Source organism: Mastomys coucha, unplaced genomic scaffold (assembly GCF_008632895.1).
Source record: "Mastomys coucha isolate ucsf_1 unplaced genomic scaffold, UCSF_Mcou_1 pScaffold16, whole genome shotgun sequence".
NCBI lineage: Eukaryota > Metazoa > Chordata > Mammalia > Rodentia > Muridae > Mastomys > Mastomys coucha.
In genome coordinates, this window is record NW_022196898.1 from 28,259,295 (window position 1) to 28,270,188 (window position 10,894).

General features: G+C 41.2%; 1 protein-coding gene across 5 annotated transcripts in view; it reads right to left on the minus strand.

The window, feature by feature from the left end:
• Window positions 1-10,894, minus strand: part of Rapgef2 (Rap guanine nucleotide exchange factor 2) — a 228,872-nt gene that overhangs the window by 122,388 nt on the left and 95,590 nt on the right. Inside the window, exons 1-2 of one of the 5 annotated variants that reach the window (XM_031374124.1) lie at window positions 5,353-6,377; window positions 4,206-4,451 (exon numbers count right to left, since the gene is read on the minus strand). The exons of 3 other annotated variants lie outside the window; for them this stretch is intronic. The gene's annotated coding sequence lies outside the window, so the exon portion shown is untranslated. Of the gene's footprint in view, window positions 1-4,205; window positions 4,452-5,352; window positions 6,378-10,894 lie in introns of those variants that run through there. One more of the 5 variants, XM_031374125.1, reaches the window with a different exon arrangement.

Here is a 10,894-nt window from a genome sequence, read left to right on the forward strand (position 1 = left end):
TGCTCACTGTAATACCTATGCACATACGTGTGTGCTCTTTACCTGTGCTCACTGTAATACCTATGCACGCATCTGTGTGCTCTTTACCTGTGCTCACTGTAATACCTATGCACATATGTGTGTGCTCTTTACCTGTGCTCACTGTAATACCTACGCACATATGTGTGTGCTTTACCTGTGCATCCTATTTGCCTTGGTCCTTCCCATTCCCTGACCTGCTTCCTCTCATCTCCCTCTTGCTTTCTGTGTTCTGTGCTTTTAATATAGAGGCTGCATCTGAGAGAAAATATGTGACATTTGTCTTTCTGTGACTTGTTAATTTCATTTAACATGATATTCTCCAATTCTCCATTTTTGTGCAAATAATAAACATCTTTTCTTCTTTATGACACAATGAAAGTCCATACTCCACATATTATACTTTAAACTCCTTTTTTAAGGAAAAAACACATTTCCAATAACAAATTTTAATTGAACACTTTTCCCCAACTTCAAGTTAATTAGGCATTCTGGGCAACTTCTACGGAAATTCTCCTTCCTTTTATAGGGCCCTTCTATTATGACATACAATGTTTCACATACTAGGAACCAAGCTATGAAAATCAAGAGGTCCCTCTGTCAATTTATTCATTTACATGAGGGGTCATCAGTCAGAGCAGACTCATCAATTACATTCTTCGGGGATCAAAACTTGTTTTATGAAGATCAAATCCAGAATCCATTGAAAAATACTTTCAATCAGACATACATTCTAACATATTCAAACATACATACTGTAGCATGTCTTATAAAGTAGAAAAATTCTGCCAGTGAGGTAGAAAAATGACTTCGTGGTTAAAGGTGCTGCCATACAAGCAATAAGACTAGAGTTCAGATTCCAGAATGCAATGCAACCCTGCATGGCTGTTGTGGTGAAAGGAAGGTCAGAGGATCCCTGGAGTGAGCTGGCTAGTGAGACTAGCCATAGTGTAAGAGTTCTAGGACTAACAAAGAGACAGTCTCAAAGAAGAAAGTGACTCCAGTCATCAGCCTCAGGACACCATGGTATTCAACAACTTAAAAAATAATTTAATTCTATTATATGACTAAAAAAAATTATATTGTATAATTAAGTTTTGTTACTAAGTAACATAACATCAAAATCTAAAAATGAAGGCAAGGGGGTGCTGTGCGGCTCACTGTGGTATGTGCAATTAGCAAGAGTACCTCCCAGGTCCAGCTGCCAACACCACGAAATAAATAAGCAAGCCAAACCACAACTGGAAGACTCAGTTGTCATATTTCATTCCATTTCAGACCTGGACAATTTTATAAACATGACTGCTTCTTTTGAAAATGTGGACTGGCACAGTAAGAAAATCATACGTATCTGTAATGCATACAATGGTCCTACAATACTTGATAAAGTAAGTCAAAACCTGCTGCCACTGGGTTGTTCACAAACTTCAGCAAGAAAAGGTGAATCCCCAACTTCAACACTAGCAAACTTCACAGTGTTGCTGATATGAACAGTGCCTGTGCCAACTCCCCACATCCTATTCTACATTGCAAATCCTGTTACCAACTAGGGCTTAGCTTCTAGAACTGCATGACTTTGAGTTGAATTAACATGCAAAGGTCGCACTGTATAATATATTCCCAGGAGAGTCTGGACATGGTAGCTGCAGGTGAACTGATAAACTGCAGCCACAAGACTCACATGCTGTAGACATCACAAAGTTGTCGATAGGGAAAACAGTTCTCCAGCTCGTTAGTTTCTCAAATAGGCTGGAGGAGAGAGGCTAGCACCCTTGGAATAAATGTAAGCAGGGCATTTGTCTTTTTATCAAACAGCCAACAGAACTGGGGAGAAGGGTCAGTCGGTTCCATCCCAGCTGGAAGCATAAGGATCTGAATTAGAATTCCTAGAAACTACCTTATAAAATCATGAGGCTAGTACAGTGGTGCCCATAGCCCTAGCGCTAGGCAAGTGCCAGGACTCCACTCTCTGTACAGCAGAGCTTAGCACAATATAATTCACAATGGCCACATGTGGAAACAACTCTACTAACCAAACAAACAGCATTATGTACACATAAAATAGATTTCATGTTAGTGATGATAGTCTGGCTCTACAGCCCAGGCTAGCTTCAAAGCTTGAGGCTCCTGCCTCAAGCGTCCCAAGTGCTGGGCATACAATTGCGTGACACCATATGCAGCTCACAAACAGAAGACTGTTCAGACATGAGAAGGACTGAAGAACTGACAAATGATACAAAATGGACGAAGCTTAAAAATATCACACGGAGGGCAACAAGCCAGTCACAAAAACTCCACTCAAAGGAATTAGCTAGAATAGGCAACTTCACAGAGGAAGAAAGCCGAGAGGCCACCGAGGAGGAAGGGAAGATAGAAGGGCGAGCCCCACAGCTAGTTTCTGTTTCTTGTAGTAGCTTTTGGTTTCTTTACAAAGACTCAGAAGTAAGAAAAAGCTGGAAGTCAAAGCAAACAACTAGATGGCAGAGTGCTTGCCTAGCACTTCACGCCTGGCCACAGTTAGAGAGCCCCCCAGGCCCCACACCAAAACGGCCGGTTGCTTGAGGCTGGACCACTTCATTGAGAAGCACTGCAGCAACCTCTTCCCATCCGTCACATACATAATGCTGAAGTGACAGCAGCTGTGAATGTACGTGGGAAGACATGGGGAAGGCACACATGCAACGGACGCTCATTGAGTATCCTGAGCAGTCAAGTATACCTATGTTTTCTTTAACTCAACATAACCACAGTTTTCCTTTTGTCCATGGGACAATAATAAGACTCTTCCCTATTATTTCTTACATATAAAGTGTTTTGCTGCCCACTCCTCTTAATGTGTTCACTGGACAGGTAACACAAATCAGTATTATCAACATAAGCCCTTTAGTTAACATAAGAATTTACAAAAAAAAATTTTTTACAAAACACAGCCACTCTTTCTTCGGTAGTTTACAGTCGGTGGAAGATGAGTATTCAAACAGCTCCAACCCAATGGCAGTCCACACTGGCCTTCAGTGAGAGGCAGCTCTCAATGGCCAGGCCCACTTACCAACTAGCAGAGTGAGAAAAGACCACTCAGCATTTGTAATTCACAGAGCAATTCAAATTCAGCAAAATCACATAGTGCAATAAGAGACTTAGGTCAGATGAAAATACCCAAAGATTTGAATGTCAAATCCATACAGACCAAGTGCCCTCAGGCAGCTCCTGCCAGGAATGCAACCTACAGATAGGATAACTGTGGCCGCATTGAACTTTCAAAGATATAGGTTTGTTTTGTTTACATTTGAATTAAAACACTTTTAAAAGTTATCCCAGTCTTTAGAGTAGTTTCAGTTTTGGTGTGTACCTGCGTGTAAAACAAAAATCAAGGTGTGTGTGTGTGTGTGTGTGTGTGTATGTCCACTTGCCAACATTCCTGGTAAGTCTTGGCTATAACATTCAGAACCCTATTGGTCCTTTTCCATCCTAGACACTGGCTTCTGACAGGCAGCTATGAAGTTGAAGAGGGATGCCAGGGTGGGAAAGTATGGTATGAGTGTTCCTAAAGAAGTTGTTCTGTATAAACACATTGTACAACTTTGATTTCAGTGCTTCAACTTCAATATAATTCCAGAACATCCTTACAATCTTTAATATTAAACAGCCACAAAATGACAGCTAAGTTACACAGGTCCACATCTGTCAACTGTTAGCTCTCTCAGCCTTATGAAAAGAACAACATGTAAGCCCTGTTGTCAGCCATCAGCAGCACAGCACACCACACAGCACACAGCACACCACACAGCACACAGCACACCACACAGCACACCGCACACCACACAGCACACCGCACACCACACAGCACACCGCACACCACACAGCACACCACACACCACACAGCACACCACACAGCACACCGCACACCACACAGCACACCACACAGCACACCGCACACCACACAGCACACCACACACCACAGTTTCATCCCACTTGAAGATTTTGCACAGAACAATTTAAAAATTAAGAATTATGAATTAATTCAGTTCATCAAATCAAAATAAAGAAAATGTTTTTAAACAGGTGCAAATAGCATGACATTACATAATCCAAAATTCACTGTAATAGTCTATAGTCTGTAATAGCCTGCTAGATAGAGTCCCTCAAATTCATAACCAGAAAGCACGAATCTGAGAAAAGCAACTTACCTAGTTTATGTAAACTCCCATAGGTAACTAATCGGCAGCAGACGTTGGAAGGCCGGTAGAGCCTACGTTTCTGTCAGCATGTTTCCTCCCAATTTGATTCAAGAGCATGTTTTACTAGTGTGAGTGTCCAGGGAAAGGCAGCAGCTGGGCACAGAAGCCCCCTCTATCTGTGTCCCCAACCTTGCCCTGCGTATGGGCCTCCGCATTCTTGTGTGCGTCAGAACTGCCTGGCGGAATGCAAGTTCTCTACATCGGAATGTAAACGTACTCATGTCAGGGAAGATGACCAGAAGATCAGAGCACAGCAGTGAATCTGAGAGACTGACAGGCAATCCAAATGTATCTAAAATGTCAAACTAGAAGAGAGCCTATTTTTCATCTCTTCATTCCTACAAAGTGGTAGTTACTGAATTTTAATCTCCTTATAAATAAACCTAGGTAACTAACTAAAATGTAAATAACCAACTGATGTTCCTAAACCAAAATCAATTTATGTATAGATGGCTTCAAAGAAAGTTACATCTCATTGTCTATCAAAAGCATGGTGGCAAGTGGGAAGGTCCAGAGCAAGTGCTGAAGCCTTGAATTTCATTCTCAAAGTCAAAGAGAAAACTCAGGAAAGCACACTGGAAAACTTGCCATAAAAATACACTGCATCTTTTTTTTTAATGTTTTACCTTCACTCAAAAATTAGCAGGCACTTAAAAATAAAATCATACATCATGTAAATTAAAATGTGTGTGTGTGTGTGTCTGTGTGTATGTGTCTGTGTGTGTATGTCTACGTGTATGTGTCTGTGTGTGTCTGTGTGTGTATTACACACTATGTCAAGAGAGTGGACTAAGTGGCTACGATTCCCTAAGTATTTGGAAACTACACACACATTTTATCATCTCTAGACACCTTCCACAGCTACTTTAGAAATGCTCCACCACCAGCAAGCACTCAATGGCAGAGCGCTGCTCCTCTGCACAGGGAAGCCCAGCGCTGAACCTTTACTTACAAATGTAGCACATACAAAAATAACAAGGGCAGGCTCTTCACTGTGCTCCCCCTACTCTCCCACCCCCTGTTCAACTCCTCCACTTAAGAAGTATTAAGCATTTAATATTTGTAGTGTGAACATTTTAATGTCTAAAAATCCAACCTGCACTGTCTTCAATGTCTTTGAAGCCCCAATACAGCAACAGTGCTGCCACCGTCTATGGCTACGTCTCTGCAGCGGCAAGTGCTCCCATTTCCCTGTTAGCTGCTGGCGAGCCTATGCGCTCCAGGCTTGTGGCTCTAGCAGAGCCAACATTCCTTCTGAGGCTCGCTTCCTGCTTCCATGACCCACCCACCTCTCTGGGCTGCATTATGTATTACGCATGTTGTATGGGCACTCTTTCCGCATACCAGTCTCATGACCTCAGCAGCTGCCTGACAGATACTCTTCATCAATTTCTATTAATTCATTATCTACTCTTGTAACTCAAGGACAAGTAGAAATCGGCAATGTCTGTTCTCCTGTGAGGCTTCAAGGTCAAATGTTCACATGCGCTGCAGCTGCAATTTTTGTTATTAACAAGTACTAAAGCAGTGCTAAGAGCTGGTGGCTCTCCACCAAAAGAGCTGAATTGTATACCGGCCTGAGGGATTAGTTCGGGAAAGACTAGCATACATTTACATCACCACAGATGGGCGAGGCTGGAGGATGTACGACTCTTGCTTTCCCCCTTCCGGCTATAAAGGTGTTCTTACCTCAGATGTATCGGGCTACACAGAGCAATTTTTTTTCTCTTGCCACAACCCAAACCAGCCTGGGACAGTGGTGTGAGGGCTAGCTACACTTTGGGAGTGTCTATGTCCTCGTGACCGGCCTGCAACAGACAGCTCAGCTAAATTGATCTGCTGCTATCCGTCTACAAAGCGGCACAAACAGGTCTCTGCTGATCACTGTGCTTTGGCACAGATGTCAGCCAACTGGTTCTTTAAAAGTTATGGTCCAGGGCAGACTCTCCCTTCAGCTCAGAGACACATGCTGTGACCAAAATGGCTTTTTAATCTTCACCATTTCACTGTGCAAAGGTGAGCACATCCAGTCAGACAGAGAAGTCAGCTCAGCTCTAATATCTATCCACACACAACCTAATTTCTATAACATTCACAGAAGCAACAACAACAAAAATACATTAAGAACTATATAATGAATTGGTGAATGAGTAAGTTTGATTAAAAAAAACACTTCAGTCTTGAAGCACATTTACATGAATGGCATCAAATCCTGGCCATCTATCAAATACAGCACACTTCCTGAGGTAAAATGCTGGTGTGCCTTTGTGAGACAGGACTAACAAAACCTGTTTGAAACAAGGAAAAGAACATTTGCACATACGTATGTATAGTTTACTACAAAGTTCACAAGTAATAAAATGCCAACCTGTTTAACTCAGCGGAGGGAAATGAGGGTTTTCCTCATGAATCACACTTGTGATATGAGTAAGTGACTGCTGCTTCCCTTTCTACCCAAAGCAACACTGTTGGCATTGTTTGATCTGTTTCAGAATCTCTCTTATGGACGGAAGTGGTAAAATCTTGTGATTTACTATCAAAAGGTTTAGGATTAAGACTAATAGGAGATACGCATGACCTATATTTGAAAGGAAATTTTCTGAAATAAAAAGGTACTCTATGCTCATGGACAAAGCTCGTGTTTGACTTCAGTCCAGACAATCCAGTCAGATCAGAACCAGCATTCTCAATACCAATAACCTAATCTTAAATCTATATGGGAAGACGAAGCTACAAAATGATTCTAACAAAGAACAAAATAGGTATTTATAACAAATGTATCATTAGGTTACACATAGGCAGACAAACATATGGAGGGATAAATGGGTTTTTTATTGTTGTTTTTTAGTTAAATATTTTATGTAAATGTTTAACAATTAATTCAGTAGGATTTTAAAAGCATATGAAGGTAATTCATTAAAAAGAAATTCTTTTGGTACAGGCAAGAGGGCGACTTGAGTTCTACGCTTAGAACTCACACAAACTTCACGAAGTTGTCCTTCGATGTTCACATGCACTCTAGACAGCGCACACCTGCACATACATATACACCTGAAAGGATTATAAATATTCTTTTGAGGAATCTTCCTAAAACCATTGACTTCCACATGTAAAAATAAAAAGCTTCAAACCACTCAGAAAAATTAACTCAAAATGGATCTTAGACATTAATGGAAAAATTGATAATACTAAATTTCTAGGGAAAAAAAAAAGCCTAAGAAAACTTTTGTGATACCAGTTTAAGATGTCATAAACAGGGTACCCAAAGAAAAAATACAAATGAGATTTTTTTAAATAAATTTTAATTAAAATTAAAAACCTACAGTTCAGAGCCAGCGATATGGCTGGAGATTAAAGGTAAAGGTGTTTACCACCAAGCCTGAGGACCTGAGTTCAATCCCTGGGTCCTACATGGTAGAAGTTGAGAAGTAATTCCTAGAGGTTGTCCTTTAACTTCCCATGCTTTTATTCATTCCCCTCTCCCTCTCTTCCCTCTCTCCCTCTCCCTTTCCCTCTCTCTCTGCCTCTCTCTCCCCTCATAGAGTACTGAATTTTTTAAGATTTATTTATTTATTATTTTATGTATGAGTGCACTGTAGCTGTCCTCAGACACACCAGAAGAAGGCATCAGATCCCATTACAGATGGTTGTGAGCCACCATGTGGTTTCTGGGAATTGAACCCAGGACCTCTGGAAGAACAATCAGTGTTCTTAACTGCTGAGCCATCTCCCCAGCCCAAATATTGTACTTTTTTAAAGCCTTGTCTTTTATTTAAGAAAAATGCAGGCCAATGATTGAGAAAATGTTTTTTTCTAAAATATGTTTAACAAATGAATTGTATCCAGAATACATAAAATGTTTACAAGTCAAAATAAGTAATCTAATTTTTTTTTTTAATAAGCAGAAGACCTGAACTAATTTCATCAAAGAAGGAACAGGTGCAGCCAACAGCATATGGGAAAAATCTCAGCCTGCAGTCATCACAGCTCACTTGTGGATCTCTTCTCTAGTATGTGAAAGACCCTGTACAAGCCCAACACAGAACCAGACCACCACCACAAAACAACAACAACAGAAAGCAAACAAACAAATCACACAGCTATTAGAATGGTTGGTATAAAAAGTCTGACAGAACAGGACTAGAGACAACATGAAGCAACGGGACATCTGAACAGCCCTTATGGATTCGAACAACTCCAGCCACAGTGGAGAACAGTGTGGTGGTTCCCAGTATAGGTCAACAAATACCACATAGTACCCAAGACGAAATAAAAGCATACTGTCCATACAGACACATATTCATTAACATTCATAGGAGAGAAAAAGCAGAAAACTATTATTTATAAATCGAAATTTTGAGATCCATACTACCTCATTTACAAGATTCAATGAGCTCCAGAAAATTTGGCATTTGTGTTGGCACTGGCAATATGCTACCAAGCCTGCTAAGATAGGCTGGGAGGTAATTCTGCACTTACGAGTTATGATGGATAGGAAGACATGATTTTAAAACTGTCAAAATCTGTCCGGTTACCTTCAGACATAACTCTACCCATCCCTCTTTCTCCATTTGTTGTCTCTCTGTTTACCTAACCCCCCCTCTACCTATCTCAAGGTGAACCAGTTACCAAGTTGCCCTATTCATACCCTTGGTTCTCATGTTTGTCAACACCTGGGACTCAATATACCTAAAATGACCTGTGTTCATTTCACCCACCTCTTCTTGATGTCTCATTAGACCTGTCAAAGGCACCATTCCTCTACAGACAAGTTAATCGTGTCAGAACCATCTCTTAACTCCTCCCCTGTAATTCTGAATCACTGTCCAATGCCATTTCCTAAACTACTCTGCTGCATGGCCAATCAATGTCTACACTGACAGAAATGCCAGTGGGGCCATCACTACAGCCCACCCTGTGCAGGTATGCTATCTGGTGCCAACCATGCAGCCTCCTGGATACCCTCTCCTTCCAGTGACTTAATGGCCCTCAGGCAGTCTTCAAAAGTTAAAACTCATGAACACTGGTACTGAGTGGCAAGCAGCTAGCTCTTCTCTACAGTGTTTCAAGACCATGGTTACTTCATATTGGCAGGTAATCAACGAAAATCTGCTATAGCCACAAGGAAGGATGCTTTCACACACAGAGTAACACGTTCCTCACGATAACTCTTAGGGTAGAGACTCCTAAACTTAGATACATTATGTTTACAATCAAGTGATTGGCAGTATAGAAAACTGAAGTGAGATTCTGAACTGTTTCTAGATGTATATATGCCACTCTGTAAAAAACACATGCACAACTTTCATATGTACCTTTTCATATTCACCTCTGACATAGTTAACTTATAGTAATGAAAAGGAAGAATCTTAATCTTGTATTTAACTATTTGTAAATGAAATTAATTTTAATACATATATCTTTATCATAAGTTCAACTTTATGGGCCATAAACTGTACGATACAACAAAGGAAAGTGTTCTTACAGAGTTTGACCATTGCTCTAATTTTAAAATTAGCTCAAACGCTTGTGAAAGTACACCAATGCTGGGCTGAGTGCAGTGCCATCGCCCTTGCTTTCCAACACTCTGGAGGCAGAAATACAGACAGGAGGAACTCTGAATTCCAGGCCAGCCCAGTCTACATGCCAAGTTCCAGGCTCAAAATGTACAAATAAATGAATGCATAAGTAAATAAATGTATAATGAAATTATACATTAATAAACAGCAGTTTATAGCTATAAAAACATAAGTTGAAAGATAAAATTTATCCCACAGGCTTGTGCGATCGCAAGTCCCAACGGCTGCACCCCACCAGCCCGCGGGACCCACTCGCCACCATCAGGGACACTGTGGGGTCTCACGTGGGTTGGGAGGAGAAACAGCTCCAGGGATCCTGCATGGACCCTGTAAGCACATGGTTGGTCGTGGGCACGCTGCTTTCCAGAGTAGGCATAGAGGACGACTCTGCGCCATTGCTCTACTGTTTCTCGTCTGCTGACAACTGTATTTTGGGTTTTTTTGGTTTTGGGTTTTTTTTTTTTGGCTTTTTGAAACAGGGTTTCTCTATATAGCCCTGGCTATCCTGGAACTCACTCTGTAGATCAGGCTGACCTCGAACTCAGAAATCCGTCTGCCTGCCTCTGCCTCCCAAGTCCTGGAATTAAAGGCATGCGCCACCATTGCCCGGCCAAGATCTTAAGACCTTCATAAGTACAATAATACTTTCCTATAAGAGAAATACAACCGTGACAAAATGAACCATCATACATTTATACCTAGGATGGAGAGGACAATTCTCTGATCCTCAAGCATATGAGAACAACTGGTACAGCATCAAGCACGCGCGCACACACACACAAACCTAAGAATCCTACTCTTTAAGGCTACTTACTTGACACTACCAAGGTCAGGATACCAAGTCCCACAAAAGCCTGTATTTATATGTACAGCACATCTGTGTGTGGTAGTTATAGCAACCCAATTCCCAGCCTGAGCCAGCAACAGAGCTCCCTCCCTAGAGAACAGCTCTGCTCCGCACTTCAGACATCACCTCAGAATACAACTTAAGAGGAGAAAGGACAATCCAAACGATGTGAGATATTTCTCAATGCTTTGAGACTTTTCTTAATACTAAAG